This window comes from Mercenaria mercenaria, chromosome 14, assembly GCF_021730395.1.
Source record: "Mercenaria mercenaria strain notata chromosome 14, MADL_Memer_1, whole genome shotgun sequence".
Lineage (NCBI taxonomy): Eukaryota > Metazoa > Mollusca > Bivalvia > Venerida > Veneridae > Mercenaria > Mercenaria mercenaria.
In genome coordinates this window covers 25,796,490-25,805,881 of record NC_069374.1, presented here as the reverse complement: position 1 = coordinate 25,805,881, position 9,392 = coordinate 25,796,490, and positions in this window count along the sequence as shown.

Genomic DNA, 9,392 nt, shown 5'->3' with positions numbered 1-9,392 from the left:
AAATTCACCACGAGTGTTTACAATATCTTCTTTAGAAGATGCAAAGGATTGGTTATTTTTAGTTAAATGACCAAAGTTGGAGGTTTGTCCTTCATTACTAATTTTGCGAATCGTATCCCAATCTTTTTAACCGATGATCTGGGTTTTTATTTAGGAAAGTATATATTCCAAGACATTTTCTTCGTTTCACTTAATTTTTCTGCGCGCTTTTGCTCTCAAAATTATAACTGATTGTAGATTTTCATCATTTGGTCGTATATTGAATTTTAATTGCAGCTCTACATCTTCGAACAGCGGTTTTACAATCATCATTACACCATGGTTTACATTTCTTTACAATTTGCAATATAGTCGATGAGCCAGACCCAGTAATTTTGGCTAGCGGTACCATCCGAGGGGATTAAAGCTCAATGCTATTTTTGGATAGGTAAACATCTGACAATTCAGAAACTATGTGATAGCATTGCAGTGGTGGTAGCTTTTTGTGAGTTATTAGCCGTGCAGTAACCCCTTCCCAAAATAGACTTTTATCAAACTTCTGTTATACATAAGAAGACTTTCTATTTCAAACTAATGGTTCTCTCTTATTTTTGACTATATTTGCTTGGAATTTGATAGACAAACAGCTCAGTTTATGTATTTTATGTATTTTATGTATTTTATAAAACTGTTGTTGAACTATTGCCCCTTTAGCGTTTAGTGATTGCAATTACAGACACACATAGACCAGTGCTTAAACATAATTAAAGAACACAAATATTGTTTCATAATATGCAGTTAGAAAGGTATTTTGCTCATTCTTGAACTAATATGACATGTTTAAATACATAGAGTATATGGCAGTAGAATTCTACAGATCACAAAATCAAGTTGTCTGCCATTGGCTGTTGGGGCGCTTGTAATTTACGGCCTATTAATGTGCGTTACCTACTTGTTTGAAATTAATTAATACTTCTATAAATGATATGGAACAGAAAAGTATAAATATCGTTAAATCAAAGAAATTTATGAACGAGTTTTGATATGTTAAATCTACAATTAGACAGTTATTCGCAGGCCATTAGTTTTTAATATCAACGTCACCTTGTTGTTATTGTAATTTACGTGACAATACACGTGTAGACGCAAAATACAAAATATGTTGTTCAAACATGATGTTTTACTATCTGATCTGTCTAAAAGGTGCATACTCATGCCTACTTCTGTATCAATGTTCTTATGCTTATACAGTAAACATTCTTATGCTGAATAATACCAGATGGCACTTTTATACAGTAAAATACGTTACCATAAAATCAAGATTTTCATAATATTTCATATAAACATGATAAAGTGGTTTTTATTTAGTATTATGTTTAGAAAAGAAACATTTAAACTAATCAATAAAATCAGTCTACAATTAGATATCAAATGTCATGTTAATTAACTGAATGGAAAAATGTAATTTATGTTACAATATGTTACCGTAATCGGTAATATGCTGCTGTTATTATTTTCAGTCATTGTCTTTGTATAACATGTCAAGGTTATTCTTTGTTTTCAATAAACCACATTTTCTATATATTCAACATACTAGAACATTCTTAGTTATGACTCTTCATCACTGTCTGAATCTTATAAGATATCGTCAATATTGGTTAGCTCATAATCTTCATCAGTTTCACTGGTTTCGTTTATGTCAGTGTTGCACAATATGTCAACAAGTTTATCAGGAACAATCTTTTTGTCACTCAAGTTGTACACTAACTGTTGTTCGTCATCAAAGTCCCAACAATTTTTATCAACACCAGGAAGATAAAGGCTATTTTCACGGGGATGTAACCAAATATACACCTTAAAGAAAAGATCAAGGTCGTTTAATTTTATATGAATAAAACTACAAAAGTATTAATTTAATGTAGAAAAACATTAAGTGATTGTATCAAATTTGAGTCTATTATAATAAAGTTTTCCTATTTTTTACAATAGTTACGCAAATATGTATATTAAAAATTTTGTAGATTAATATAAATAAATGAATAAATAACTGATAGCTGACTGGTCTGATATGGTGGCAACAGTGTCATGTCTATGCCGCTGGAACTATCAAGAACGCCGTCTTGGTTGCCGTTCTTCTTGACAAACATTTCGTACCTAACCTTGTTGATGTTCCGATATTTTGGATGACCATTATACTGCAAATACAAATGACTCTCCGTACTCCAAAACGTCGTCGAAGCACACATGTTGACGTCCCACATGTTAAGCTGTCTGAACATAATTGAGTTTTGTTGTCATCATTGCTCATGCAATATTTCCAATTCTACGGATGTTTTGGTATTTTTGACCAGAAAACAGAAGTGTTGGTGCAGTTTCACGTCGTTTTCTTTCGATGAAAGACTAGATTGTTTTGGAAAAGTATGTATCTGCAACGAAATCTACTATGAAAGCATCGCCATCAATGATGTAAGATACATTTTCAATAGAATGGTATGATTGTTGCAGCTCGATACTTCCTTCAACGTAGTATAATAGTTTGGCTTTGTCTGTCTTTGTTTCCGTAGTTTGCCAAGGACACAGGAAATTCTATGTCTACATCATGCGCGTTCAACAACTAATATCACGAATAGTCCAGACATATTTCTTTCAGCTTTGAATGGAAACATAAATCTTTCTACAACTGTCAGCACTTGTTTACATCCGAATAATCGGCTTTGATCTGCGCAGGTTCCACTTCTTTGTTTGTGGATTTGTCTTCTAAAGTCATGTCTGCTTTCGGTTGTGTAGCTTCAACATATTTAGCTCGCATGTGCTGTGTCAAACAACACCTGAAGAATGAAGAACATTTTCAGCTGAAACTTATGATGCTTTTCTTTTTCTTGGCATGAAGGTTGATAGTCTGTTCTGTAGTAAGTTTTACAGCATTCTGTGATTCTGGTACGGCTGATCTAGACACACTGAAGCTATGACCCCTCAAAAGCTTTTCTGCACAAGGGAGGGTTACTTCAAGATTCACCATAAGGAATAGATAAGGGAGCGGTGGTCTAGTGGATAAGGTGTCGGCTCAGTCCAGGAGTCGTGGGTTCGCGCCCCACTGGGGTCAGAACCATGAATTTTCTATTGACACCAGAACTAGTTTTCCAGGAAGCGGACTCGACAGTGTTACCAATAGGCTTGAAACTTTCATTACAATCGAGCTAAAACAAATTAGTATAAACTAGCGGATAAGCAGGTAGATACATTGCATCGTTCAGATGATTGGACGCAAATGATAATGGGCACAACTTGTGCCAGACTCCTATATGCACCTCCAGGTCTTTGACATTTGTGGCCTCTATTAATGCCAGTATATAATGAATGATATCAATAAAGTATATACAGAAGTGTGCCCTTTTCCGTGATGTCTCTCTCTGACACTTTTGAGGTGTTGGTACCTTTGAAAGTACTCTTTGAACGCAACAGATTTTCAAGGCTTGGATTGTCAGCAAGTTCCTTGACTTGTTTACATTGACATCGGTTGAAGGTCAAATAATTATGGTTGAATATATATGTCATCTGTTAATAAGTAAGTGTCAGAAGATTCCTAACATTTAAACTAAGAATGATAGTGTCCTTATGAAGCCATGGTGTTCCAATGAATATCTATTTGTTTTCTATTTGTTTAAAACCATATTCTAAAACGTATTACAATATATACATGTAAAATTATGTTCTTGAACATTTATAATTGATTTGTACTGCTTTTGGTAACAAATATTATTGTAACGTAAAAATCGCACAACTATTGAAATGAGATGGTGATTCCCTGCATTCTAGTAAATATCTAGTTGAACAATACAAATTATGCATAGTTAATATAAAATATTATAATTTTTTCCCGATCTGTGTAGGGCATTTTCTTCACTTTAGAAATTTCAGTTTTGTAACATTTTGGTAAATTACAAACTTATACGGAGATTACATCATGGAAAAGGTCCATCCGCCGCAGAAAAAAAATAGTTATAAGAAACACTATTTAGTCTGTACTTTCAGTTGTATTGAAGAATCATAACATCTTGGTTATTGGGTTAAAAGTACGAGTAAAATATCTATAATGTTGGTAATAAAATCACTGTTACGTAAATTACACTAATTTAGATGTTAACGTGTACGTGAAAGAAATCTTGTTTTAAAGCACATTCAATTCATGGTTAAATAAGACTGTTAATAAATTACAGAATGCACTTTTTCTTAATCATTGTGTAACACTATTTCATCGTCTTAAATGTTTTTAGGAAACATATTAAATGTCCCGTAAATTACAAAAGCCCTAACAATCAAACGGCATTTATGTAGGAATAAAAAACATTCAGTAAGTACTTTTCGAAAGCCATAATGTTGAATTCCTTAGGGAAGGCAGGGGGAAGTGGTAACTCAATGTCTAACATCTATCTGAAGAAAATCTAATTATGAACTGTAATTATGCTTAATAGTTGTCCATGCTGTTAAGATGTTCTTTATAATCATTATTCTAATTAACATTTATTCAGAGAAGCAAACCCAAAAATGTCGAGAATTAAGGAAATATTTTATTTATTTGTTCTTAAATACTTGTTACAAATACATTCAACTGGATAGCATATGTTCCATAATTCGTATGTCTACATTGGATATATTTTAGCTCACCTGACCTTGTATCTAAGTGTAGGTATATAACAGGATGATATCACACCAAAAGCTACCGTCGATACATTGCTATCATATATTATCTTACTCCAGGGTTGTATACCTTTCCAAAAATTACCATGAGAATTAATCCCCCGAGATGGTACCAATCAACCCTATGGCTCATGTACTAATATAGATATATGAAATAGTAGAAGAATATTTTACGAAAAGCAAATTTTGTTACGCCAAAGTCTAGGTAGGCATTCAAACACATAGCACGAAGCGTTGCTTAAAGACAAAGTACTGCAGATAATATAATTGCACAAATAATTATCATAGACCGCATGTATAAAAACAATCTCTGTCATGTGGAACCATGGAACCAAGCAAAATATGACCCTAAGCCTTTTTAAAATTAGTGAAACAAGTTTTGTAATGTTTATCTTTGAAAATGTCTGAATGTCACTAACTTAAAATAATACTCTTGGATCATTCTATCTGCAATGTGATATATCAAGCAAGAATGATTTCTAGTTTTTAGGTATTTAGAATCTCACCTTTATCCCTTTCGTCTAATTGATATTCACACATGAAATATTCTGCCAAATCCAGCTCACAATCTTCTGACTCCCATGTTTTATCGTCTATATAACTTTGAAAATTCATACGAGTGCATGATCCAATTGAAGGTTGCCCAGGTTTCCTAGGTTAGGTAACAATGATATACAATTGTTAAACTTCGTGTGAGTTTACTCATAAATTGTGCCAAACCAAAGCATGTTAATAATATCGAGGCACTGACATACGACCTCATGGTGACACAGGAAAGAGGCCCTTGAAAACGCATTATTCTATTACAGATATAAGTACCAAATAAATAAAGTACTGTGTTTGTTAATAAAACACTGAACTTTCTTTCATATTGTAAATGTTTGCAACAGCGTCATAGCCCTGTATTAATGTATGTATGCATTGTAAAGATAAACATTATTTAATTTCGTACTAGCGTTATCGGCAAAGGACTATAAAGCATTTTTGAATATTTCCCAGTCACAGGCGGGCTTCGAACAGAGCAGAACCTAGTGTAAGTGCTAGCCTAAATAATTAATTGACACAAATCATTATAGTATAAGTGATATAAACCTTGGAAAGGAATTCTCAGTAATGTATTTCCAATTTCCTATGACTGTAAATAAAATAAATTCATAAAACAAATTAAAACGAATAGTTTCCTTTACCATGCTAGAAAATGTGCAAGAACCTTGTTCTCCCAAGCAGGAATATTTTCTTTATCTTGAAATTTCAATCCTGAAAAGTATCACAAAATTTAATGTTCTAAATTAATAAAGAACTTGCCCAATAGTTGCACTTATTTAATTGTCTTGGCTATATACTTTTTGCCGCAGTGTAAGGAGTTTTTTTATAGAACATGTTGCAAAACTGCATTCTGCGACCATCCTTTAATTGGTCAATGTTAATATGATGAAAAATACGCAATTACCGTAATTACATAAAATGTGTTGAATTTGTCAAAAAAATCAATATAATTGCCAAAATAGATATATTTTATATCCGGAACGTTTCTCTGCTAAACTTTGATACGAAAAAAACTTTGCCGACTTAGAACGCAACGAAGAAAACATAGCTATGATAAACAAGGGAAGTACTCTTTTATATCAGAAAAAAAAACAAGATAAAAAAGATAAAACAAATAAAATTAAATTAGTTTGCAGGTACATGTGCTCATGTCCCTTAATTTTCCAAATTTATTATATACCTAAACATGGCAAACTTCGCAGATAGAATGGTCGATTTTTATTATGATTTGGTTTAATTTACATATTTTTCTACAGTGACACTTCATTCGACCGAGACAATCTACGATGTTGACCAAAGAATTTGATTTTCGACATGGCTTTGCAGCCTTAGTCATTTCTGGCCGTTATTTATTGAAATTATTAAACAAACAATTTAGAAAAGATGTGATCGTATTGTTCATAGATACACTGCATGTTTCGTGTTCAGTACTTTTTAAAGTTTGTTACAACAATTTTCTCTTTGATTGTTCCTTGACAAGACATGTGGATGACTCCATGGTATTTGTCTCCTGCCCTGCTTTGCTGTACTCTTAAATATGCTTTTCTTGGTGCTCTCGCTTTTAGAAAGATATCGAGCAAAATTTCTGTGCCCGTTTCCAGTTAGACCTGGTCTACAGTTTTGATTATTTGTCACTATTTATATAGTAAGAAATCCAAACATGCATACCTATATGAACAAAGAAACTAGTATTGAATAAACTATTAGTTAAAGGGTGATCGGAATATCTTCTTTCTCGTAGCAAAGTTTTGATGAAACGTAATTCCTCGATAGAAAAAATAGAGACAAGCTGCATTTGTCTTTTCCAACAATCATATCGAGCGTTGATCCACACCGACATTGATAGGAATATGCTGTAACATTTTCCAAGAGCTTCTGAACAGACTGAAATGTAATGCTATGACAAAAGAGTAGGTATTCATGTGTACAAAAATGCTTTTTAGATTCTAATTCATGAAATTTGCTTATATAGTCCTTGCCGTGTGTCGAAACGAATCAATACCCTATTGTTAGGATTTCACAAGGTTTAATCATAAAGTCGTGAAAAGCTAAAGGCTTCTTATAAGTTTTTTTCGTAGAAATGTTAAAGTATTTTGCATTATAAAATTTCATTATTAAAAATAATAGGTTTACCTGGGCAGCTTTCCTTTCCATAGCAAACTTGTAGTTCCTTCCTTTCCCCATAACAATCTCTGCCCCCATTTTTCGGTGAAGGATTACTACATGCACGTACTCGTGACCTGATTCCATGTCCACATTTATTTGAGCATGAACTCCAATTAGACCAGAAACTAAAACCTCCATCAACTGTTCAGAAAATGAAATTTGGTCAATGATTTAATGGGAAAACCGAAGGTGTATACCTCAAGTTGAGCTTATATACAGTTCAACATTTTTTCTACATCAGCACTGTTTGTCTATTTCTACCCATATTTCCCGTCTTTCGGTACTGCCAGTTCGCAATAAATAAGTGTACGACTACATTCAATAAAATGGCCATGCTAAATTGATAAGTAATTTGTCGAAATCTTTTCTAAACTTTATACCCTCTTGCATATAGCGACAGAACCGTCCATACAAACCAGATTTCGTATACCGTTTTGCCTATAGCCCACATTAATGATCTGATTTGGTTCATATTCATACTCAACAATTATTGTGACCAAACCCACAAACTGATCTATATACAGATGACCATGAACCTCATATGACCTTCACCTTCAAACGTAAAACCTTAGAAACAACATTTAATGGCCCTACAGTCTACATCGTTTACTCAATTTAGTTAATCCTCACACTCACTAAACCTTGTAGCCAGACGTACAAACTGACCTAATATAGTTGAACTTGACCTTTATATGACAACACCACAAAACTTAAAACCTCAAAAACAACATATTTGTTAACCAGATTTGTGCCGTTTCGCCTATAGCCAACATCAATTACCTGATTTAGTTCGTACTCCACTCAACAATTCTTGTCGCAAGACATATAAACTAACCTATTTATAGATGATCTTGACCTTAATATGATCTTCACATTTAAACTTAAAACCTCAAAAATTGGGCATGATTTTGTGTTTTGACAACGTATCTCCTTGTTTTTTCCTTATTTTGATTTACATTTCTAACGAAGCGAGCGGGATATATTTCTTTTTTACAGTTATTTCAATTCATTTAATTAATCGTTTCAAAATAAAACCACTGTGCATGACAAATATATTACTTAAGGCATCGCCGTAGTGGCGGCCATTTTACTCAAAATTTTACATGCACATTTTCATAAAAATAAAAGATGACTAAGTGGCAACAATAAAGTAAATCATTTTGTCATAATTGTGTTCTAAATATCTATGTGAACATATGCAAGTAACAGGATGTGCATCTCACTACCTGTATTATGCCTTTATTCGATATTTTTCTCTGGCCAAAGAGACAAAATATTCAGATGCACTTTTGCTTTCCTGATAAGTATTTTCATTAAGTTTTATTCTAATTTTAGACTATTTTTTTCAAGAAGTATAAATAGAGTTGCAGTTATTTCAGAAGACTGAAAATATTAGATTTTTTTCGAATCCACAAGTGAAAAGGTGGTAGTTTAAAGTCAACTACTCTTATCATGTGCCATAAACTGTCTTGACATTGTCAAGAATAGTCGCTTTTTCCAGAATATATACATTTTATTCCGCTTTTAAGTAACAAGTTTATCAATGAATTTTATTTCTGTAAAACTATGATAAAATAAAACTACTGGTTCTACAGAGCAATGTGTTCATAAAGAAAAAAGGAAATTAAAATCAGGATGTCATGATTTTCAAGTCTTTATAAGTCAATGTTTTGAAATCAAATATTCTGTTCACTTTCAAGAGAATAGTAATTGCCTTGGCCGCAGAAATGGTTTATATTTTATGAGATCAGGGTAAGTAGTATTGAAAATCTGTGTACTGAACATTTTGCCGTAACTGATTGGCCGCCCATTCAAAAATACAATTTCGATGATTTTATTTCTGTACATGCCAGCGGGGAAATTTTTTTTCTCGGAAATCAAATCATGATGAGGTCGTTCCGACAAACTACTAATTAATTTAGCATGGCCTTACTATTCAAAACTCCTTCAAAATTGGCTTGCAATTAATTGACATAAGTATGGTCTGTTAAAAATATATATTG